Source organism: Trichechus manatus, unplaced genomic scaffold (genome assembly GCF_000243295.1).
Source record: "Trichechus manatus latirostris isolate Lorelei unplaced genomic scaffold, TriManLat1.0 scaffold00005, whole genome shotgun sequence".
In the NCBI taxonomy this organism is placed as follows: Eukaryota; Metazoa; Chordata; class Mammalia; order Sirenia; family Trichechidae; genus Trichechus; species Trichechus manatus.
Window position 1 is genome coordinate 22,344,747 of NW_004443941.1, and position 26,933 is coordinate 22,371,679.

A 26,933-nucleotide genomic window follows, 5' to 3' on the forward strand; every position below is an offset into this window, starting at 1 on the left:
TCTAACGCTGCCTTTAAGTCAGTGGGAATAGCCCAACATTCGTGGACATAGTCTATGAGATGGAGTTTCTGACCACCAGGAGTCCACTACAGCCAGTATTTAATTTACTTTTGAATGAATTATTGTTGTTTGGTGTTAGCTGCCCTGGAGTTGGCCCCCAACTTATGGTGGCCACATGCATAGCAAGATTAGATCTTTCTTCCTGGTCTGCATGAGTCTGGAAGCTCTGATGAAACCTGTTCAACATCATAGCAACCAACACACAAACTCCACTGACTGTTGAGTAGAAGCTGAGCTTGAGGTGCATTGGCCGGGAACCGAACACAGGTCTCCTGCATGGCTAGCAAGATTTCTACTGCTGAACCACCAGTGCACCCTTTGAATGTATTAGTGCACTCAGGTCATGAAGCAGGATCTTGAGATCCTTGTTTCCACTTTCTTTGTTCTTTCCCCTATCTGTTCTGCCTCTGCATAGACTTTCTTTGCTGCCTAGCTTGCTCTTATGTTCCTTTTAAAGACATAATTGGTATTTTCATATGGATCCTATGAAAATATAAAACCATACACTCTTTAGCCAAAATATATCTGAAAATGGATAAGACCCCATAGGTAAAAAATATACCTTAAGGATAATAAAACATTTAAATATAAAGTTTACAATGAAGAAGAAAAGGTCCCCCTCACTTCCCCACCAAATCAATATCCTAAAAATTCAAGTTAAAAAAAAAACAGCGTAAATTCCACTTTCTGATTCTATTTTAATTAATGTAATATTACAAAAATTTCTAAATATAAAAACAATTTAAATTAATCTAAGAAAATCACAGGGTGTTATTTTTCTCTCTATGATTATTATGGAAAATACTACTTTGTAGCACAAAATAGTACTGATTGAAAGATTATATGTAAATATTTTCATAGGGAAGGGGTGTAATACAAATTTATATTCAATATAATTTGAGTCTAAGTAACAATTTTATAGGCAGTCAATAAGAATTGCTTACTCCATAGTGATTCATTTATAAAAGTAAAAGTGATGATATACATTATTTATTTTGTTCCCCATACACAGCTAGGAAACACAGATACAGCATAAGCTTGCTTACTAAAGTCTAAAGTATTCTTATCATCCACCCATAACCGAATTCCTTTACCAATATATTTCTTCTAAATTAAAATTCTTAGGGTCAGAGTGCTCTTTAATCTGCTTATAGTCATATACTTCCCAAATCAGCCTATTTAGATCTGCCATATTTCTCTTAGTGCAGCATCTTTAAAGAATACACTCTCCCTTTTATTTTTTTAAGCTGCCTTATGCATTTAAAGATATGGATGGACAAATTATTTAATAGACCATAAATCTTTTACCTACATAGAAGAATACATCATTTAACACAAAATAAGTATAACATATGATAAACCTGTCTGTGTAAGCATATAATAGTCACAAAACCACGCTCTTGCCCTAACTATCACATATCCATCATTTAACAGTGATCCATTAAATAAGAAAAACATCACATTCTATTTAAGTAAAAGGTTTCCAGAGTAACTTCACACTCTTACCCTGCAAGTGTAATGGTTAAGGTAGTATGTAATTATTTGAGAGATCCCCAAATCAACATCTCTTTATTTTTCTCCTAAAAAGACAGATTTTGATTTCAAATGCATTTTAAATTAATCCTTTTAATTAATATCCTATTTTCAGATTTATGTATTTTTTTCAAGTGGTACATATTCAAAATAAATGACAATTTAATTGTGAAAAAAAAGAACTTTGATTTTTAATACCCTAGAATGAATTCCTTAGAAATAAAATGATTTTGCAATTCCAAAATATCTATAGAAAAGATAAACTAATTTATGATAATATTACAAATTTAAAAATTCACAAATTTATTTCCTTAATAAATTTGAATTTTCTTGTTTTTGGGGTTTTTTTAAATTTATTTTTTATTAAATTTTTTTTTTATAGTCCTTCAGGTGAAGGCTTACAGAACGAATAGTTTCTCATGAAACAGTGGTACACATATTGTTTTATGACATTGGTTAACAACCCCACAACATGTCAACCCTCTCCCTTCTTGACCTTTTTTTTTTTTTTTTGGTGAAAATGTACATAGCCAAAGATACACCATTTCAAAAATTTCTACATGCACAGTTCAGTGACATCGACTACACTCTTCCAATTGTGCTGTTATTCTCACTTTAGATGAAGGCTTACAGAACAAAATAGTTTCTCATTTAACAGTTAGTACACATGTTGCCCTATGACAATGGTTAACAACCTCACAACATATCAACACTATCCTTACTCAACCTTGGGTTCCCTATCACCAGCTTTCCTATTCCCTTCTGCCTCCTGGCCCTTGTCCCTGGACTTCTGTGCCTCATTAGTCCCGTTTTTGATGGCTTTCTTTAAGGAATAACCATCAACTCTTCATGAACTTGAATCTAATTTCAAAGAATCAACAATTTTTACAAGGCCAGTAACTCAACGGCCTGCAGCAAGTCTTACAACAGCTCTCCTTTCCTTTTTTGGTGATATGTTACTGTAGAAACATTCAAGAAATTCCTGGGCCCAAACAACATACCAAATAAGACAGAAACAAAAGTGTTCTCCCTGGCACTCCTCAAATTTTAAAATGGATTAACAACAATCTAAATGTGCTTAGTTTATTTCCATGTAAAACATCAGGCCAGTTGCATCAGCAAAGGCTTAACATCAAGAAACAGCAAAGCCGAAGTTTTGAAGATGTTGTTGTAGGAAAACAAATGAGAATTTTAAGTCTAGACTGCAAACAAATTTGGGGAACATGCAGCCTCAGGATTGCAAGCTGAGTCTCACATCACATTTCTTGGAGAACAACGCAGGCAGCAGTACAGCCAGGCACTTTTCCTCTCTGAAAAGGCCCTTTCAGCCTTGCGATGTAATTTTGGAGATGACAGAAAAAGACTTTTTTCTCCAAAATACCTCAACCTAGTATTTTAGAGCTGAAATTGACTTTAGACTTTGTCCTATGTTTTATCAACATCTTTTAAAAAGTTAAAAGAAATGCAATAGTTTAAAATTTTGCAAAACAAAAAACCAATATCCATCATCCCATACTGATTTTATTTTGCTTTTTGTTTTGCTAGTTATACGTATATACTCCTACTAAAGTGAACGTGTAAGCAAGTTCATTCCTCCATTTCATAAATGTTTATTTTGTGCCTGTATGTCCCATGTTTTTCTGCCAACTATGATTTAGTGAAACTAAGCATACAACCAAGAAAACAAGTTTATGCTTGAAGACAGCAGAAGTTAAGAATCTTTACGACTTTTTCATAAAGAGTTCAGTAGATGTCATTACATGATCTTAAAAAATTTCTAAGTTTAATTTTGTCCTAACATATATTATAATTATAACAATAAAAATGTTATAGTACAGAGACAATAATCCAAAGATAGATCAGTAGGACATAATATAAAGTCCCTAGTGGTTGCAGGACAAATACAACTTCAGAATTAGCTGATACTTTTTTTTCATATAAAAGACAAAAAAATGAATTTTTCAATATATTATGTTGGAATAATTATCTAACCATTAAAGATAAAACTAGATCCTAACTTCATACTATACACCAGAATAAATTCTGAATGTATTAAAGATATGAAGATGAACAAATGAAGCCATAAAAGTTCTAAAGCATTACATGGGTGTTTATTTTTGTAACCTGGAAGAAGTCAGAAATTATGGGCGAGAGCTGGCCACCTAGGCTCGTCTGAATTCAGTTCAAGTGTAGGAGTGAGTGGATGTAGCAATGAGCCCTGCACTGTCTCCCTGGGTTCCCCATGGTTCTGTGTGTGCAATTCAGAAGGCAATGCTGCTGGTCCAGACCATGAAATACACCAGGGAAGATGCAGAATCTACTCTCCCCCCAAGACCTTTGATGTGAGTGGCTGGGAGTAAGGGCACAGGGAAATTCAAGATTCCATCCTCTTACCTATCCCCTTGCTGAACCACAGATCCACAGGTCCACAGTTATTACTTTGCCAACAGCCCTGTAGCAAGCCTGACCATGACCTACGACAAAGGAGACACTGATATATCGAAACAAATAGGAATTTGTAAAACCTTCAAAAGCTTCATAACAATAAAAATTTGAAGTGTTTTTAAACTCTCTATGTGTACTAGGTTTTGAGGATAAAATTGGCCTCTCCAAAACAGAACTTTAAGTTGTACAATCTAAAAGTTCAAAATCCAAGAGATTTTTAACGTGTTACTTCTTTGAACAAACATCATGACCCTTTCACAACTCTTCAATATCATACTTCTCCTTTTTGGTAACTGTTATTGTCAGCTCCTTTATTTTCAAATGCATACTTAGCCCGCTTTCAAACCACTCTTTGAAAGAGCCTCTTTGAAATTTACTAATTTGTAAGGTCTAGCTTTCTCATGAAATGAAAGACTGTCTCATTTTCCCTACAGAAGGCTTCTCCTCCCCCGCTGACCACAAGACAAATCTTGGAGAAAATCAGTTATAAAAGAAAGGTGGTGATTTTGATGTGTTGAGAACTAGTATGCAGTGGTTTCTAGCCACTGGCTGGTGCACCCACTTCCTTGTGCCTTCCTGCAATGCTGTTCTTATAAGCAACAAAATCTGATTTTATCTGTGTCAGTTAATATTTGTTTCTCTATGTTTTTTTTAATGTTTCATTTTTGTTGTTGAAAATATACACAGCAGAACATACACCAATTCAACAATTTCTACAAGTATAATTCAGTGACATTGATTACATTCTTCAAGTTGTGCAACCATTCTCATCCTCCTTTTCTGAGTTGTTATGCCCCCGATAACATAAACTCACTGCCCCTAAGGTTTCTGTCTAATCTTTCAAGTTGCTGTTGTGAGTTTGATCCCATACAGATAGTTCTTTAAAAGAGCACAAGGCTCAAGGCAGAAATTCGTTACTAATTAAACTAAACCATCGTTTCATTTAAGGAAGACTTCAGGGATATTTTTGGTTTAAGATTTAAAGATTATCTCAGGAAAATAGTTTTGGGAGTTCATCCAGCCTCAATGGATCCAGAAAGTCTGGATTCCATGGGAATTTGAAATGTTATTCACCTATGCCCCCCTTTTGATCAAGATTCTGCTATAGCACCTTTGATCAAAATATTTAGCAATGGTAGCGGTCACCATACAGTTCTTCTAGTCTCATGGCAAAGGCAGTACTTGTTCATGGAGGTAATTAGCCATACATTCCATTTCCTCCTCCTATTCCTGACTCTCCTTCTTCCTCTGTTGCTCCAGGTGAATAGACACCAATTACTGTACCTTGGATGGCTGCTTGCAAGTTTTTAAGACCCTAGGCACTATGCAATGAACTAGGAAGTAGAACAGAAGGGCTAAACATGATATTACACCAATAACTGGGATGTCCTATGAAACCATGACCCTAAACCTCCAAACCAAAAGACCAAATCCCATGAGGTGATTGGTTGTACAAAGTAGCCTCAGCACCTGCTCTTTTTTGATGCTGTGTTTATTGAAAAAACAGATATATGTATACACATACATATATATCACACAAAATTTGCCAATTCAACTTTTTACAGGTGTACAATGTATTGACATCAATTACATTACTCAGCTGTACAACACTTACCCTTATTCAATGTGAATTTACCGTCACTGTAAACAGAAACTCAGTGTTCCATAAGCAATAACCCCCCTTTCCCACTCCTCCAACCCCTGGTAGCCACTACTAAATTTTGGTCTGTATACATTTACCTGTTCTTGTCTTTTTATATAAGTGAGATCATACAATATTTGAACTTTTGTGACTGACTTATTTCACTCAGCATAATGTCTTCAAGCTCCATTTATATCACTACTCATTCATGCCTCTAATCCCCAAACTTCGAGCCATTCTCCACTCTTCTCTCACCTCCTGCATGTAATCTTTCAGCAGATCCTATCAGCTCTAATTTCGAAATGTGTACAGAATCCAACCACTGTTCACCACCTCTAATACTTCTATGCCAGTATAAGTCCCTATCTTCTTTTGTCTGGACTAAAATAGCTTCCTGACTGGATCTCTCTGCTTTTGTGTTGCTCCACTACAGACTACTCCACACACACACACACACAAAAGTAAAAATAATCTTTTTAACATGTCATTCCTCTTATCAAAAATCTCCAGAGATTTCTTGTAAAAATCTAAAATTTTCACAAATAATTACAAGGTCTTAAATGATCTGGCTTATTACCAAGGTCAAGCCACTCTCAAGGTTTTGCTATTTCTCAAAAACGCCAAGCATTCTCCTTATCCTTAATGATCTGGTCACTCTCTTTGAAAAGATTACCCCTTAAGTCGGTGTTTTTGAAGTGTGGTCCCCCAGCCAACAGCATCAGCATTTTCTGGGAACAAGTTAGAAATGCAAATTCTCAGTCTCCATCACAAAACAAATCAGAAACTCTTGGGGTCTGGCCCAGAGATTTGTATTTAAATAAGCCCTCCAAATGATTCTGATGCACTTTCAAGTTTGAGAAGTTCTGCTATAAATATGAATGGTACTGTCCTAATTCATTCTAAAATATCACCCAGTCAGAGAGGTCTTCCTGACCACCAGCCTCAAATAGTACCCCTATTTCTCTTCAACTAGCTATCTTGATTTACTCTCTTTACTAACCCTTATTATTATCTGGCATCATAATAAATATTTATTTTTTTCTATTTTTGTCTTTCTCAATATCGTAACAGGAGGTTATTGTCTGTTCACTATTGTATTCAAGGCATCTAGAATAGTTTATGCATGCAATAGGTACTTGATGTATATTTATCGAATAAATGGACAAATGGATGCATGCATTCAGTTATATCTGGGACAGTCTAATAAAATGATATGGTAGGTCAAAATAAGAAATAACTTGTGAGAACTAATCTGGAGGGAAGAACCAGGAGCAATGAATCTGATTTTGTGAGACAATAAGTTTTAAGACAAATATTTGCTGTTCAATATACAGCAAGAATATAGATTAGTGGGATTAATAATGAAGACCCCAAGTCTTGAATCCAGTGGATCTTGGTTTGAATTTCTAATGCTACTTACCAACCTTAGACAGTTCCAGTAACATCTGTGAACCTCCACTCTTCTAAATATAAAATAGGGGAAATAAAAGTACTTAACTATTTGGATAATGGTGAGAATTGCAATGATAAGTTATTAAAGTACTTAGCACAGTGATCAGAATAATAGTATTAATACAGTCATAATCACTGGGTCTTATTTTTAAATCCCACTTTCTAGGAGAAAAGCATATCAGTCTCTTTCTAGAAACAAAATATAGTATCAGAATATGAATGTTAGCTTTAAGAATGGAAGTCAGTTTTTGTGTATATGTTCTGCTGGCTGGCTAGATTTGAAGATGCAAAAAAATGTTGACATATCCAGTTCTTCCTTGATCTTACGGTTTTCACACTCCTGAAAACCATAGCAAAGAAGATAAAAATTCTTCTAGTAGTAATAAATTTTGTATCATATTTTCCTTTTACACATGTTAAGGCCCTTCATATGATTTATGTGCTTCAAATGTTCACAAAATAGTTACCTGAATCATAAAACGATGGTTTCTGTGAAAATTAACTATGGTTGGAAAATAGTATGCTGATATAAATGATTCTACCTAAGTTTTCCTTAAAGATATATAGTTTTAAAAAGCTATAAAATATTAATTTTTGGCTATGATGTTAAGAGAACCTTCCTATTTTTCTCATTCTACTGCAAAATAGTTGTATATATACACAGAGACAAAAATAAAGTGGCTTCTGACATTTTTCTTGAAACCAAATCACACCCAAAGTTTTTGTTGGTTTTTGGGTGCTGTCAAATCATTTTCAGACTTATAACGATTCTGTGTGACAGAGCAGAACTGCCCCATAAGGCTTTAATCTTTACAGAAGCAGATCTCCAGGGCTTTCTCCCACACAGCTGCTTGGTGGGTTCAAACCACCAACTTTTAGGTTAGCAGCCAAGCATTTAACTGCTGCACAACCAGGGCTCCTTCTGCTTTTGTTTAGTGGGCCTTTATTTCTACAGTTGAAATCTCTGGATGGTCGTATTATCTCCACTTGGATGCCTAAAGGGTATCTCAACTTCATCATGTCCAAAAGAAATCTTTTGTTTCTTCTGAAAACCTATTCCTTCCACAATCTTCCGTTTGAGAAAATGACACCATCATCGACACAACTGCTGTAGCCAAAAAAAAAAACCCCAAAAAAACAAAAACAGCAGCAACCCTGGTCTGGCTCTTTTCTTCCAATTTATAAGCAAATCCTGTGATTTCAACAGTACATTCTGAACCTGTCCACTTCTCCTCACTATTCTTTCAAGCAACTGTCAAATAGGATCAGTTTCCTAACTGGTCTCTGTGCTTCACTCTTCCCCACACAGGAGTGAGGTGATGTATTAAAATATAGATTATATGATTGTATTTAGATAATATTGAGAGTTTACTATGTGACAAATACTGTAGCAAGTGTTTTACTTTTTTTTTTAAACTCCTCCAAACAATACTACTATTAAGTGTATTGCTCCCTTTTTACATATATGGAAATTCAAGTGTTTAAAGGTCAAGTAGTTGTACAATCAGTATTTCAAACGTAGGCAGTCTAACTCCAGCACCCATACCATTAACTACTATACAAAAAGCCTCTTATCATATTCTTCCTCTTCTTAAAATTGTCTGATGGCTCCCATCTCACTTTTAATAAAATAAAATGATGTAATAAACTAAGCATGTCTTGCACAATGCCAAGCACACAATAAATAATTAAATACTGTGGTTGTCATCCCCTACCCCCAAAGATCAATGTGTTATTTCTAAAAACTACTAGAACAGATACTTACTAGATTTTCTGTGAATTGAAAGTCAGGGAAAGTCATTTATTAAACATCCAGGAATAAAGGTCATGTATGAGGTAGGGTGACATTCACATTCTTCAACTTCCTTCTTTTCTGACATAGCATATATTTCTGTAACAGAAAGGGAGAAGTAAGAATTATTTCTGGTGTGAGTGGAGATATGCTTTGTAAAAGGTTGATCAGAGCTTTGTCTAATACAAATTCTCACCTTTTTAGGGGGCCAGAGAAGGAAGTAACATGTAAGGTGGGAGTGGAAGATGGACGATATGACATGCATACAAATGTCTCATAGTAAAACTTGTTTTTCCAACAACAAAAAATGAATTTGAAGTATCTTCTTTAACATACAAACAAAAAAATATATTCTCAAAAATTTCTAGGAAGCAAGGGGTAAAATTCACTTTACATTATTCTTAATTTTTAGCTTTAGATATGTAAGTATAAAACTACACACACACACAATACAAGTCTTAAGACTTCAGGTAGGTTCCCTTGCATTCCTATTGCCTCCTCCCACCTCCCTAAAATGATTTTGCACATCCGTTCCCCCAAAGTGGTTGATTTCTGGAGCAACCCTAAGGTTTAATCCTTTAATCATTGTTGGGATATACAGTTGCCCGCCCGTATTTTCCACCTCTCAGGTTTCTTGGGAGGCTATTTTTCCCACTGAAAGTGTTTGAAGTCCTCCAGTGGGGACTTGTGTAATGGTGAAAGATGAAAGAAGCGTTCGTCGGTGCAAAATAGCTGGGGTAGAAGGCTTATGTACGAGGCAGCATGTCCAGGAAGTGTGATTGGGTCAAACTTTCATCTATTTTGTTTTTTTTACAGCTAAATAAGCCTCATAAGCATATTTATAATTTCCTGTGTGATAATGATGGAGCCTGATGGGTTGATTTTTATTTTATTTTGTCATATTTGGAAAACCAGAGGTGACTAATGTAACAAAATGGAAGGTGCCTGCAACAATCATGCCTCCCAGGATCATTGGGACAGATTTTGTCTCACAATTTATGGTGCCAGTGTGCTGCTAGCAATTGATGAAAACATGTATTCCAACATAATATTTCTCAAAACCCATGTAAAGCCAAAAAAAAAAAAAAAAAAACCATTGCCATCAAGTCGATTCCGACTCACAGAAACCCTATAGGACAGAGTAGAACTGTCCCACCGGCTTTCTGAGGAGTAGCTGGTGGATTCAAACTATTGACCTTCCAGTTAGCAGCCAAACACTTAGCCACTGTGCCACCAGGCCCCCCCAAAAAACCCTACACAGTTCATTAATCTGCATGCATTCCACTACTGAAAACACAAAAAAATCCAAAAAACACACACATAAAAAAAAAAATCACAACACAAAGAAATTCAGTTATGAAGGGGTTAAGGAAAGACTCCTTGATTTATTGTCTGTTTTAATAGTCACAATATCCCCGTTAATTAGCTGGGATACCTTTAGGTCTGTAGAGTCTAATACCAGAAGGATGAAGTCAACCCAATTGCAGTGTGGAGCAAGATGACTGAGCTCTCCATGGTCCTGCCCATGATGTAGCTGTTGTTTCTGCTCATCTCAGATAGCAAAAATTGACATTGGTCTGGCCCTTGGTGATATATTGAATCTACTGCCTTGATTTGACTGTTAAAACTACCCCACATTTATCACCTGGCATATAAGGTATATTCAGGTAATATCATCAGTGTTCTCCTTAATTTTATGTAATCTATTGAATGAATAATATGTGAACGATACACTACTGAAAACTAAGAGAGCAATTATGAAAAAGACTGGATATCTACTCTGAATAAATATTCACTATAATATATTATGGAGCCCTGGTAGCGCAGTGGTTAAGAGCTCAGCTGTTAACCAAAACGTTCGAATGCATCAGCCACTCCTTGAACTCTATGGGACAGTTCTACTCTCTCCTGTAGGGTCACTATGAGTCAGCATCGACTCGATGGCAACTGTTTTTTTTTTTTTTGGTTTATAATATACTATAAGCTCTTAACCACTATATATTAACCAAGATATTATATAATATATGTATATATAAGCGGAGCCCTGGTGGTGTAGTGGTTAAGAACTCGGCTGCTAACCAAAAGGTCATAATTCGAATTCACTAGCAGCTCCTTGGAAACCCTATGGGACAGTCCTAGTCCGTCCTATAGGGTCGCTATGAGTCAGAATCAACTTGCTGGCAATGTTTTTTTTTTTTTTAATTTATAATACATATAATAATTTATCCACACAGATAATTGTATTTTATGAGAAAATTACATTAAGTAAAAAATAATAATAATGGAGCAATGTACAAAATATGTGCACAATATATATATAAAAATTTTAGGAAGATAAGACATTAAAAATGTGGAAACTGATACACTAAGGTGCAGAGAATTACTATTCAACATTGACATTTTGGTTTGGCTTTTTTTAAATTTTAACATGTTTTTCACATATTCCAATATAGTCATAAATCCTTAAAAGACAAAAATCATATAATTATGTGAAAGCTACATTAGCACCCATGCAGAGGAAAGCCAAGAGATATATTTCTAACATATACAGTAATTCATTTTTCTAAGTGATAAAATCAATATTTTTCATTTATATTCCAAAGACCTGTATTCTAGATCTTGTTCTACCACTTACTGTCTGCTTACTTTGCTTGATATCAGTTATCTTTAAATTGAGAAAGTTGGACTACATTGTCCTTAGTTTCATTTTGGTTTAGATTATCTACAGTATTCTGATTTAAATTATACTTCATAAATATTTTCCTTAATAATATTTCCAATCATACAACCTAATATCTGGCAGATCACCAAAGGCACATAGAGTTCATAAAGTTCTGGTTTATTTCAAAGCTTAATTTTTAAAACACACACCTAAGTAATGTAATGAAATATTTAGATAGCTACAAGTATTTCATAAGATTTTAATAAGCAATATAAAAGTTTTAAAAATAATAATAGAATCAGTGATTTGAAAATGAGCAAGTTGCTTAAAATCATAATTTTCTAACTCTGTTGAGTAGAGTATATTTATCATATATTGCAAAGATGTCACCTTAAGGATTAAGGTGCTCCTGACCCAAGCCATGATATTTTCAATCCCCTCATATGCATGCAACAGCTAGAAAATGAATAAGAAAGATGGAAGAAGAATTGATGCATTTGAATTATTCTTCCAGAAGAATGAACAAACCTATCTTGGAAAAAGTCAGGTAGAATGCTCCTTAGAAGCTAGGATGGTGAGACTTTAGAACTCTGGATATGTTATCAGGAGGGACCAGTCCCAGGAGAGGAACATCATGCTTGGTAAAGTAGAGGGTCAACGAAAAAAAGAATGACCCTCAGTGAGATGGATTGACACAGTGGCTGCAACAATGGGCACAAGCATAGCAATGATTGTGAGGATGGCATAGGACAAGGCAACCTTTCGTTATGTTATACGTAACATCACTATGAGTCAGAGCCAAGTCAATGGAACCTAACAATAATAACATATGTGTGTGTTTTTACATATTTGTATATGTATACGTGTGTATGTATTCCATATATATATATAGAGAGAGAGAGAGAGGAGAGAAAATGAAAATAATATCAATGAAAAGTCTATCTTGCTGTATATCAGGAAACCAGGAGAAGGCGGAAAGGCAGAAGAGGAAGAAGTGGTAAATTGGTAACATAGATACTCTCTTAAATTACTAGAAAAGTAAGTATTTGGAGAAGTGCTGCCGTGAAAACAGTGCCTGGAAACATGCTGTTATTATTGATACAGAAGTACAAATGTGATGAAAGCCAAGAAATTACTGTGATCTTGTTTGGGAAATCACATTACTTACTACGTATTATTTTCAAGAGGAATAACAAGCATTTGTTTTCTTTTCTGAACTCTCAAAATATATTTTGTGAATCCCAGTTAAAGAATCATGATTTGAAGCTCTATTAAAAAAATAAAAGTTACTTATATTATCTAATATCATAATCAAGATGAGAGAATTTTGACACATCTGCTCCTCTTTTTTTTTGGCCAAAAATATGACTCCAGTGTTTTTTAACCAGAATTTCCACGTGAAGATGGGAGTGTCTCTAACGTATTGGAACAATTTTGTTCACTTTCATTTTGCATGCAGATTGCTTCAAGGAAACGGGTATTAGAATGAAAACAAACTATGCTCCCATTTACATGATTATTTATTGAACACTGGTCAAGTTCTGACTATGGACAAGGACAACTTTTACTCTGGCAGTGACTTCTGAAAAGCATCCAGGAAAATGTTCAGAAACAAATACTGTGTTATAAAATTCTCCAAGATGTCTCGCTACATCAAATGTTATATAACTACATATTTTCACACCAACATGCCTGTGGTTGCATCCAAAACAGAACATTGAGGGGAGAGAGAAATTTGGGATGTGGTAAGGCTGACATTTCTACCACAAGAGTGGTTTTCTGTTCAAGAGATTTAAATTTCCATAAAATTAGACTGCTTGATGAGCTTTTCAAAACAGCTCCTAGTTCCAGAGTGACATGTCCAAAGGTATTATTTAGACAAATAAATAACATTTGCCTTTTGATATAAATTTAAATTATTGACAGCATACTGATTTTGAAAACAAGTAACAGGAACAATCTATAATTGAGTGCGTACATTTCCAAATCTCACTTTCATTCTATGTTCTCCAGTGTTTCTCCTCCTAGTTCAGAACAAATGACACCATCAGGACGTGTCCTCTATTTGTTATGATTTCTTTTCCAAACCACTCACTGATACTACCTTCCTCAGATGTATGCACATGACACATTTTCTAGAAAGTTAATTGTCTTTTACTCATCATCTATTCTTCAACATTCTTCACTGAATGTATTCATGCCTTGCCACATACTTGAAAACCTTAGAATTGAGTCATTGAAGTGATTCTTTGCTGGTCTTGAATTCCATGCTGTCAAGTGGGACAGATGGGAGAGCAAAAGAACACATCCGCTGGAGAAAATAAACAGAGTTAAGTTGAATTTCAAAGTAATCTAACAGCATGTTAACTACTATCAGAAAATGGATATTACAAAATTATGTTTGATTCTTTATCCTTGAACATTGTTTGAATACAATGGGAATCTGTAAAAGAACCCTGAGGTCATGGTTAAACACTGCTCAAGATTATTATGACATTTTTTTAAGATTGATTTTTTTCTTCGATTCTATCAGTGACTCGTAATTGAAAAGTGATAGATATGGTATAGCATATATTACAATTAAAAGATTAAAAATAAAATAAAAAACCTGAAATTAAAAATCCAAGTAATCTATGCAGGTCCTATAAGGTACAGCTTATGTTTCTGAGGCCAGGGTTTGAAAGACTGTGGATAACAAAGCCAGGAAAATAAGAGGTTATATTGGGTAGGGGGAGAACAAGCTGAGAAGCTATTAAAATTTCCTCTCAAAGTTGCAGAATTAGTGCAAAAAATTTTAGAAAAAGTAATGTGTTTCCTTTGCTTTTGAATTGTGGCAAAGAAAATGGAAACCTGCAAGGTAATAAGTTCATCTCGAGGAGGATTAAAGCCTCCCTTGCCTCCTGCTTCCCTGTGTTCTGGGCTCTGCAGCTATAAATGAACAACGGTCCTGAAAGCTGAGACTCAGGACTTTCTTCTAGTCCCTGCATTACTGGGATAGAGTAGCTGGGCCTACCCAGGCACAAGAAAACCGTGAGTGGGAAGTGCTTTGAGTCCTTTAGAGAGATATATTTTATAAATACTATTATTATTAAAGCTATTATTAAAGGCTGAGTCTTGGTTTTAGCTGATGCATTTCTGGCGGCAGTGGGTGGGCAGCAACCCACTTTACGCCCCTGTCAGAGGCACTTAGCATCCTTGCTACTTTCCTCTCCACACTCTATCTCAGTTCTATTGTTTTTAGTTTCGTAGCTTTCTCAAGGAGTTCACCCTCCCCATTTTCCACAGAAGGTCAATCCCCAGAGAGGGAGACAGTCAGGCAGGAAATCTCAGAAGAGCAAATCAAAGTAGCAATTTTAGTAAAAATAACTGGATTTAGCCCGGGATAAAATGGCTTTTAACAGAGTTTTCCTCACACACACATTCATTACTGTACGTCTCTCCCACACACTGCAGGAGCCCAAAGGTGTCAGCTGGCAAGGAGTTTAAATTGTCCCCAGGCCTTCTTACAATTCCTCCAAAGCCCCTTAACCACCTACCTCGGGCTGTGTGATGAGCACTTATCAATTGTTCCCTGTCTTAATGTACTCATGCACAATTTGGCACATGTGCAATTTCTACATAGCTAAGGCAGCCTATTTTATAAAAAGTTTTTGCATTCTTTTCTTTTTTTAAGAGAAGTGCTTGAAATTACAGTTATGATATCCAAAATCTATTTTCCTCCCACACATATTTAATTGTAGCTTGCACCTAAGAAGGCTCAGAATCATAACTGAAACTTAGTGATATAGGAAAAATATGCCAGTAAGGGCTGGTGCTCTCAAGAAACTCTGAAATGAGAAGTTATAGGCAAAAGAGCCAAGATGGTGCTGACTTCTGCCTTGTTTATCACACTGTAGCTTGTAGAACCACAAATTTTCTGAGTTTCAGACACTTTGTGATCATTATTTCAAGCATCACACAGAAATGCATGAAATTAGTCTTGATTTCATGTGAGTTGAGCAACATGGTTCAAAATAGTTCTTATGGCAGGGTTTTAAAAATGAATCCATAGGTCCACGCCAACAGGAATTGCAGAGCTCGATGGCCTGAGCCCTCTCAGATAGGGGAACAGATGGCCAGAAAGGTAGAGTCCCTTCTTAATGCCACATAGCTTGTGGCAAAACAAGGACAAAACTCAGGCCCTTGGATTCTCCTGTTAGTACTCCTTCCACTGTGATATTCTACTTACGGAAAGTTGCAGAAAAATTCCTGAATGAAAGGGAAAATCAATGCAAAATTTGAAATTAAACTGAAAAAACTAAATGCAATAGTTGTTTTGAAGACTTAGGAGCTCTGTATTTTCTCTTTTGTTTCAGATTAATATATTTTTATGATAAAACATAGAAGATAATTGTACAAAATCTGAAAACACTGAAAAATATATAAAAATAAGAGAAAACCACTATTACTTTGACATAAGTCTTTCCAATCCTCTCTCTCACTTCCATCATAAAGTCCTTTTGGACATATTTATATAAGCATACATGTACAAACATATAAATAACATTGAGGTGATAAAATAACACTTTTAAAAAGTATGAATACATTTTGTCCCATTCGACCAAAATTTCAAGACATCTCCTATCAAAGTATTTCCTATTTTTTATTTATCTTTTTTTTTTCTTTTTCCAGAAGGGAGATAACACTTGCCATGATATAAAATACCAGGACACTTAAAAAGGAATTAATTTTGATTTTAAAGACAATGTTATTGTTAGTTGCTGTGGAGCCTGCTTCAACGCATAGTGACCTTATATATAACAGAACGAAATGTTGCCTGGTCCTATGTCATTTTTATACTCATTGGTATGTTTGAGTCCGTTGTTGTGGCTCTTCTGTCAGTACACCTCATTGAGGATTTCCCTCATTTTTGTTGGCCCTCTGCTTTACCAAACATGATGTACTTTTCTAGCGATAGGTCTTTCCTGAGGAGGTATCCAGAGCAAGCAAGTCAAAGTCTTACCATCCTCACTTCTAAGGAACATTCTTGTTGTGTTTCTTCAATAACTGATTTGTTCATTCTTTTGGTAGTCCACAATATATTCATTATTCTTCGCTAGCATCATAGTGTCATCACATCAATTCTTCTTTCTTCCTTTCTCGTTATCCAACTTTCACATGCATATGAGGTGATTGAAAAGACCATGGCTTGGTTCAGAAGCACTTTAGTCATCAAAGTGACACCTTAGCTTTTTAAAACTTCAAAGAGGTCTTTTGCTGCAGATTTGTCCAATGCAATCCATCTTTTGATTTCTTGACTGTTGCATCCATGAACGTTGATTGTTGATTCAAATAGAATGAAATTATTGACAACTTCAATTTCTTCTCCATTTATCATGATATTGTTTATCATTTCAGTTGTGAGGATTAAAAACAATAAATAGCCTGAAAAACTATTTCGTGAAATTTTCCTATAAAGGGAAACAGAGTGTAAAAGGATTAAAACAGGCATGATAGAGTGTCCCCAGCTTCCCTTGCTTCAACTCTCGTCCATTTTTTTTTCCTCTCTCCCTTTTTTGCTAACTCCCTCCCCTTTAAAACTTGTCTAACAAAAAAAAAAAAAAAAAAAAAAAACCCACAGGTTTACCAAAACCTTCATGAAAGAACTTGACATTTCTTAGGATGTCATTTTGCCAATGATCCTGAAACATAGGAACAAAAAACCTGGAAAAATTTCTAACCATTCCAACAGCAAATTCCCAAAAGTTAGAGATGAAAACATCTACCTGAGCCAAACCACATGCACCCATCTCTTATCCTTCCCCTCTAAAATCCTCCTTTGACCCAAGAGAATTAGCTGGTCATCAGATGCTCCCTGAAGTGCGCCAGGTGAGTAAAGCCTTTAACCTCTGGAGTTTATCCATTATTAGAGGAGGAAAGTCAAAGATACCACTGAAGAGGATTTGGGCTTCTATCTGCACAATGAAGTAAGAGATGAGGCCATCATGAGAACAAAGAGACAGGAGGGGAGTGTTGGTATTTTAAGGAAGGATAATAAGATGATAATAATTTTCAGTGTCATGAATATGTAATTTATTGAATCATGATTATAGAATATGTGCTTGTAAATTGCCTGGGAAATGTGATAGAATGGTAAGCTTATGCTGGAGACCATTTAAAATGGTATGCTGGGGAAATATAATTTAGGTTGAAACAGGGAATGCAGAAAACATGTTCGAAAGTCATTTTCTAACCAATGAGGACACACAGATGATTTTTAATAGATGCAGGTAAGATCATCTCTAATAAACATGCTGCTGCTTTATAATAATTTCATGATAATAATTTGCTCTTGAAACATATTTATTCTCTTTTTCCTGTACAATATTAGTGATTATCACCATAAGCGAAAGAAAGAATTTTTTTTTTTTTTGGTATAAATGTATACCTGGTAATTACTTTGTGAAACTGGTTTTATATTAACTTACGAACCAAATGGACTATTTTTAATTTATTAATTGCATGTTATATCTTCATATCCTCTCATCAATATCATTTAGAAATAAAAATATTTGGAAATAAATTAACCCCTATATATTTTATGAAATGTATTTCAAAATACTATGTTTTTCTGATCACAAAAATGATACATGGTCATTGTTAAGAACTTGGGGAATGTAGAAGTCACAATGAAGAAAATAAAAATGATCTATAACTTTAAAACACGGATTTAATCATTTTAATAATGATAACATGTCTCATGATATGGCTATATCATCATTTATTTAATTGGTTATGTAAGTTATTTACAAGTACAAACTTTATTTGCTAGAGAAAATTGGAGAAAGGGTTGGCTGAATAATTGCAGCCTAAGAACAGATACTTTTGAGAAACACAACAAATTAAACAAAAAAGGGGATCCAAAGATTCAAAAGAGTTCATTATGTTCTCCTAGAATGTGGCTCATCTGCCTACGCTTCCCCACTTCAAGTCTCTGATGTGACGTGGACCTAAATCAGGAATAAGCCTTGATTCTCTCTGAATCATAACAAAACATGTATTGTATTACTTTGGAAAACCTCAGATCAAATAAAACCAGGTCAGGTTAACCATATGGTAATTTTTTTTAAGCTTGCCGCAAGGCCTTTTACCAATGAGAGCTTATCATTGTGGCAGGGCAAGGTTTTCTGAGTCAGAAACTGTACTTAAACTGGGCCAATGTTTTGATATTGAAGTTTTTTTGTTTTAAATTAAAGCATTATATACAAAACAGAAAGAGCAAAGGTGGTTAATAAAAAGAACATCTGGAACTACCTTCCCTCTTCAAGAAGTAATTGCTGAATCCACAGGATTAGAAAAAAGAAAAAATCTTAGGGAAAAAAATAGATTCCCATCAAAATCACTTATCCTCAAGGTAACTATCTCCATGTTTAAAATCTTAAAACAAAAAAATCAAGGTTGCCTGTATTTTTTGGCCTTACGGTGGAATCTGATAGTGTAAAAAGGCAGTCGACTTTCTTTGTGGCTTTTCCCTCCACTTGTCAAAATCACACACTCCTGAAGCACAGAGACAGTAAGATCAACATCTTCCTGGGAAAAACAAAAAAATCTGAGTCTGGAGACTTGTCTAAGAGTAAAATAAAGACTTTAAGTTTATTGAATCTTCCTTCAAAGTCACCCAAAACTGAGGATATGAATAGCCAAGATGAAGAAAATGAACAATAATAGAAAATCTGTGAAAAGAAATGTTGCTTCCTTCCTTCTCCAGCTAACACCCTCCTAGATTATAGATGCTGGGCACATTCTTAAGTCTTATCACAGACTTGGCCTAATCAGAACCAAGTAGAAGATCTTAGTCATACTGAAAAGTATTCAGACCCAGAGATCCATCAGCCACCGAATGATAAAGTGACTGGTCAAACCATGTGTGTTTGTATGTGTGTAAAACTCAAGCAATAGAGTTCTTGACTATAGTAGATTCTAAAAGAATGTTGGAATTTTGAATTACGTTTCAGCAGGGAGCCTGCAAAGTGATTTTCAGCAGCAGGAATCAGTCATAGGAAGCAAGGTAGGATTTTAGTCCTTATATTGTTTTAATAAGTATTGCATTTTAAAATAATTTAAAATTTAACAAAAAATCTTACATGACTGGAAATTAAGAAGCACATTCTTCGATAACCCTTGAATCAAAAATGAAATCAAATTTGAAATTTAAAAATATATAGAAATCAATTAAAAAATATATAGCAGTTCATACTTCATATTCAGAACCTATGCATACAGACAAAATGGTAATCAGCCTTTAGTATTAATGGAAAAAGTCTGAAAATAATGCAAAATAAATAAGAAGAGATTAATAAAGAAAAGAACTGAAATAACTAGAGAAAGGGCAAGTGAATTAAAAAACTTTTTTTGAACATTTGAACTAAAAATATTATCTATGTAATCCTCTGAAGGATCTGATTAAGAAAATTAGCTAAGTACATAAGTTTGTAAATACTTTTTTTAAAAGGTATAACATAGATACTGGTGAAATTAATAGGACTAGAGGAAAACATTAGATACAAATGTATTTGAAAACCTAAAAAATAATTTGCCAGCAAAATATAGATTTTTAAAAAAATTAACCCAAGAAGTAAAAACAAAACATGAAAGGTCAATTTCAATAAGTAACTTGGAAGGGTGGTTGAAGAATCACCTAATATTGGAAAAGAAATCTGGGCCAGATGGATTCACAGTTGAACTTTAACTTTGAAAGAACAGATCATTCCAAACTTATTACAACTCTTCAGTCAAAGACAAATGGAAATCTCCCTAATTTATTTTATAAAGCCAACATAAATCAGAACCAAAACCTGTTAGAGTACAAAAAAGAAAGCTACATACCCACCTTTCTTATGAATACACAGGCAGAAACTTTTTTTTTTTTTTCCAAGTAGAATCCAGCAAAGTATCTGCCAATTATTACAATATGATCAGGCAGGGCTGGTTCCAGGAATGTGAGTGAGTGAAAAAGCAAGAAATTGATAAATATAAATTATTAAATGCATCAACCAAATAAAAGAGAAAAATATGGTCTTACAAATAGAGGTAGAAAGGCATTTCCTAGCATCCAGCAACAATTCCTCATAAAAATAAGAAAATAAAACTATTTCCACCGTTTCCACCTATGAGCCCCGGCTCAAATCTCTGAATATGTTTGTAGCAAATGCTTTAATGGCTATTCTTTTCCATCTTTCATTGACATTTAAGCTAATAACAAATCATGCTATCTTGTATTTTAAACAACTATCTTGTAAACAGAGTAAACAGTAAACAGAGCTGCTGCTGTCTAAGGTTATTTGTTTATCTCACTTGTGAAGACAACAGTTTTTGGTACTGATATCTATGTTTGCGGATCGGCTATACCATGCTTGACAGATGGAGCCATTGTGTGCAGGCTCTTCCATAATTGCCTCTTTTAGTACACTCTATTGTCTAGTGGTTTCTAAGCATGCCCAACTCAGGCAAATTTGAAAATCTTAGTCCATCTGGTTCACAAAGTCTTTGCCATAAGGTTGCGCATTAGGCAGTCAAGTATTCTGCTCTTTCTGGTTTGGGAACTTTAAGTGTTCCAAATAATGTTAAAAGAAAATAGAATACGGTCTTAAGGAATGCCTTTGTTGTCTATTATCATTTCGATTTTTATATCATCATTATTATTCAGATGCATACTCTTCAACAGCATCAGATTAAAAAGTGACAAACTTGGGCTCAGAAAAGTCACCTTAGTGAAAGTTGACATATCAACTTACCAGTTTTTGAAAACATGTCCTCAGTTTATTATAGTGTGCTGAGTTACATCAGACCACAAAATCTGGTTCAGGTGGGAAGAATAGATAGAATGATGACTTCAGACTCAGTTACAACTGAACCGGCAAATAAGCAGTGCAAAGGACATAGAAGAGATCAAGGATACAAACAAGCAGACATAGCTCCCTGTTACTTCCCAGTTCTTCCCAGAAGCCTACCCAAAATCTTCCTCCCACTGCTGCTCCCTTGGTATAAAGAAGAATCTGCTAGATCAAAGCACCTCAGAACTGTAGGCTTCTTGCCTTTCCTACCATAACCTGGAGGAAAGGCTTCATCACCTCTCAAGGGAACACCCCATTGCTATCTGGGGAGGTGGGTTTTGTCCTCCTGACACATATTTCGATAGTCTATTTGCTCCTACTCCGAAGAAAATACTACATATTACAATAAGCAGAAATTTAAACTTACATGATTCTACCAACTACAGAAAGTTTGAAAATGGTTTATCATGTGTCAGTTCTGAAAAATTATCCTCCTTCATATATACAGTTTTGAAACATTCAGAATACAAGTATTAAGAATTTAAATTTGTTATCCAAAGGAGGATAACCATGAAGCTACAAACTATGGCATAGGAAGAAGTATTTAAAGAAGTGGGTTGTTTATCCTAGAGAAAAATAAACAGTACATGTGGCCCACGTTGTTGTTTTTCTTAGTTGTCATCGAGCTGGTTCCAGCTCATACTGACACTATGTACAACAGAATGAAAAGTGCCTGGTCCTATGCCATCCTCACAATTGTTGCTATATTTGAGCACATTGTTCTAGCCACTGTGTGAATCCACCTCGTTGAGTGCCTTCCTCTTTTTCGCTGACCCTCTACTTTACCAAGCATGATGTCCTTCTCCAAAGACTGGTCTCTCCTGATAATATGTCCAAAGTACATGAGACAAAATCTCACCATCCTGACTTCTAAAGAGTCATTCTGGCTGTACTTCTTCCAAGACAGATTTGTTGCTTCTTCTGGTAGTCCATGCTATGTTCAATATTCTTCACCAACACCATAATTTAAAGGCAGCAATTCTTCTTTGGGCTTCCTTATTCATTGCCCAGCTTTCACATGCATATGAGGTGATTGAAAACACCGTGGCTTGGATCAGGGGCACGTTAGTCCTCAAAGTGACATCTTTGCTTTTTAACACTTTCAAGAGACCTTTTGCAGCAGATTTTCCCAATGCAATGGGTCCTTTGATTTCTTGACTGCTGCTTCCATGGGTGTTGATTGTGGATACACACAAAATTAAATCCTTGACAACTTCAATCTTTTCTCCATTTATCATGATGTTGCTTATTGGTCCAGTTGTGAGGATTTTTGTTTTCTTTATGTTGAGATGTAATCCATACTGAAGGCTGTAGTCTTTAATCTTCATCAGTAAGTGCTTCAAGTTCTCTTCACTTCCTGCAGGCAAGGTTGTTTCATCTGCATATCGCAGGTTGTTAATGATTCTTCCTCCAATCTTGATGCCGTGTTCTTCTTCAGATAGTCCAACTTATCAGGTTATTTGTTCAGTATACAGGTTGAATAAGTATGGTGAAAGGATATAACCTGATTTTAAACCACTCAGTTTGCCCTTGTTCTATTCAAACAATTGCCTCTTAATCTATGTACAGGTTCTCATGAGCACAATTAAGTGTTCTGGAATTCCCATTATTCGAAGTGTTGCAATGTTATTCATAGTATGTTTTGATCCAAACAGTCTAATGCCTTTGTATAGTCAATAAAACACCAGTAAACATCTTTCTGGTATTCTCTGATTTCAGCCAATTTCCATTTGACATCAGCAGTGATATCTCTCATTTCACATCATTTTCTGAATCCGACTTGAATTTCTAGCAGTTCCCTGTCGATATATTGCTTTTGAATGAACTTCAGCAAAATTTTACTTGCATGTGATATCAATGATATTGTTCAATAATTTCCACATTCTGTTGGATCAACTTTCTTTGGAATGGGCATAAATATGGATCTCTCCAGTAGTTTGGCTAGGTAGAAGTCTTCCAAATTTCTTGGCATAGACGAATGAGCACTTTCAGCATTGCATCCATTTGTTAAAGCATTTCAATTGATATTCCCTCAATTCCTGGAGACTTGTTTTTCGCCAATGTCTTCAGTGCAGCTAGGACTTCTCCCTTCAATACCATCAGTTCCTTTATCATATGCTGCCTCCTGAAACGGTTGAACATCGACCAATTCTTTTCAGTGCAGTGACTTTTTGTATTCCTTCCATCTTCTTTTGATTCTTCCTGCTTTGTCAATATTTTGCCCGTAGAACTCTTCAAATTTGCAACTCATTGTCTGAATTTTTTCTTCAGTTCTTTCAGCTTGAGTAATTCCAAGCCTGTCCTTCCCTTTTGGTTTTCTAACGCCAGGTCTATACTTCATTATAATATTTTACTTTGTCTTCTCCAGTCACCCTTTGAAATTTTCTGTTCAGCTCTTTTACTTCATCATTTCTTCCTTTCACTTTAGCTACTCTGCGTTCAACAGCAAGTTTCAGAGTGTCTTCTGACATCTGTTTTGATCTTTTCTTTCCTTCCTGTCTTTTTAATGACCGTTGCTTTCTTCATGTATAATGTCCTTAATGTCATCCCACAACTCATCTGGTCTTCAATCATTAGTGTTCAGTTGTGTCAAATCTATTCTTGAGTTGGTCTGTAAATTCAGATGGGATATACTCAAGGTCGTAATTTGGCTCTGGTGGACTTGTTTCAATTTTCTACAGCTTCAACCTGAACATGCATATGAGCAATTGATGGTTTGTTCCACAGTCAGCCCTTGGCCTTGTTTTGACTGATGATATTGAGCTTTTCTATTGTCTCTTTCCACAGATGTAGTCGATGTGATTCCTGTGTATTCCATCCGGTGGAGTCCGCATGTATAGATGCCATTTATGTTGTTGAAAAAAGGTATTTGCAATGACTAAGTCGTTGGTCTTGCAAAATTCTATCAGGCTATCTCTAGCATCATTTCTATCACCAAGGCCATATTTTCCATTTATGGATTCTTCTTCATTTCCAACTTTTGCATTCCAATCACCAGTACTTATTAATACATGTTGATTGCATATTTGATCAATTTCAGACTGCAGAAGTTGGTAAAAATCTTCAATTTCTACACCTTTGGCTTTAGTGGTTGGTACGTAAATTTTAATAATAGTCGTATTAACCAGTTTTCCTTGTAGGCATATGGACATTTTCCTATCACTGACAGCACTGGACTTCAGGATAGATCTTTTAATGTTATTTTTGAATATGAATGTGATGCCATTCCTCTTCAATTTATTATTCCAGGCATAAGCGACCATATGATTTTCTGATTCAAAATGGCCAGTAGCAGTCCACTTCAGCTCACTAATTCCTAGGGTATCAATGATTTTGCTTTCCATTTCATTTTTGATGGCTTCCAATTTTCCTAGATTCATACTTCGTAATTCTATGTTCTGATTATTAGTGGATGTATACAGTTGTTTCTTCTCATTTTGAGTCATGCCACATCAGCAAATGAAGGTTCCAAAAACTTTACTCCATACAAGTCATTATGGTCAACTCTACTTTCAGGAGGTTGTTCCTCCCCAGTCATATTTTGAGTGCTTTCTAACCTGAGGGTCTCATCTTCTGGCACTATATCGGACAATGTTCCACTGCTATTCATAAAGTTTTCACTGGCCAATTTTTTTAAAGAAGTAGATCACCAGGTCCCTCTTCCTAGTCTGTCTTAGTCTGGAAGCTCCACTGAAGCCTGTCCACCAGAGTGACCCTGCTGATATCGAAATACTGCTGGCATAGCTTCCAGCATCACAGCAACATGTAAGCCATCACAGTAAGGAAAACTAACACACGAGTGGTGGGTGATCTATTAAAAAAACCCATTGTGGTCAAGTCAGTTCTGACTCATGGGTGGCCTATAGTAGACGCTTACTAAATAAATAATTGATGAATGGGAAAAAACTGGTTTCAAATATTTTATTTAAGGGAATGCTTGATTGTTTTATGTTGTTGGAAAGAAATGTTAGTGGGAGAGAGATTTCAATTCAAATTAAGAAAAGAGTATTTTCACTATTACAGCTGATTGTCTTGCAGTGCTCTTACCATCCCATGACTAAGAGGATTCAAATAGAGGCCAGAAGAATTCTACCAAGGATATAGAACTTGGAAGCCTTAAATTGGTTCAGACTGATTGATGTACAGTTTAAGGACTTTAGTTAAAAGTACATAACCTCTCTACTGAAACAGATCTTTTAAAGGTGCTTGGTGACCTCCAGCTTGCTAAATACAATGAAAATGTTTCAGTAATTATCTACCTTACCAGCCTCTGATATTTGATACAGCTGATGACCCGTTCTTTCTTAACTGTTATTCTTTTCCATTTGACTTCAGAGATGCTGCATCCTCTTACTTTGCCTCTTATCACAGAGATCATTTTTTCCCTCAGCTTCCTTTCCTGATTCCTTCTCGTAATCCCAATCTCTAAATTTTTAACTATCTTAAAGCTCATTTCTCAGACATATTCCTTTCTTTAACTTCATTCTCTTCCTATATTATCTCATCCAGTCACATGGCTTCAATTACTAGCTGTAAGTTGATAACTATCAGATTTATATCTCTAGCTAGACTTGTTCCCCAGTCCTCCATATTCAGATATTCAGTCAACTCAATATCTTCACATAGATGTTTAATAGATATTTGAAACTTAACTAAATTCTTTTTTTTTTCAGCCCAAATGATGTGTTTTTTTTTTTTTTTTTTTTTTTCTGCAATTGTCCCCATCTTAGTAAAGCAACACCCTATCTTTGTTACTCTATATCTATGGATGCAATCCTGATTGGATATTGAGTTTTCTCAGATCATACATGCGTAGGGTACTCACTAAATCTAATTACTTCTGAATTTAAAAACAACAACAAAACACAGATTAGACACAGAGGCACACACACGGGGGAACACAGATGTCATGTGAGGATTTGCCAAAGAACCTATGAATTGCTGATAACCTGGGGCTGCTGATAAGGATGGAATTATGACTGAGACCCTAATTTGGACTTTTAGCCTCCAAAACTGTAATAAAATAAATTTCTATTCTTTAAAACCATCCTCTTGTTGTATTTCTCTCACAAGAACACTAAGAAACAAAGACACCAACCATGATCCAAGCCACCATCATCTGTTACCTGGATTACTGTAATAGCTTTGTAATGCATCTCTGTGCTTCCATCCTTTACATTGTATTCTCAGTGAGGCATTTGGAGAAAGCTCTTAAAACACAAGTCAGATCATGCCATTCCTCTACTCAGAATCCTCCAGTGGGTTATCATCTCACTTGAGTTACAAACAAGGGCTCACTATGGCCTACACAGTCAATATGATTCCGTCCCCATTGATCTCTCCCACCTTGTCTCCTACCACTCTTCTCTAGATTACTCTGCTCCACCACATTGACTTTTTTGCTGTTTCTCAAATGTCTTAATTTTACTACTGTCTCAAGGCCTTTACATGTAATCTTTACCTTGCCTGGAATAC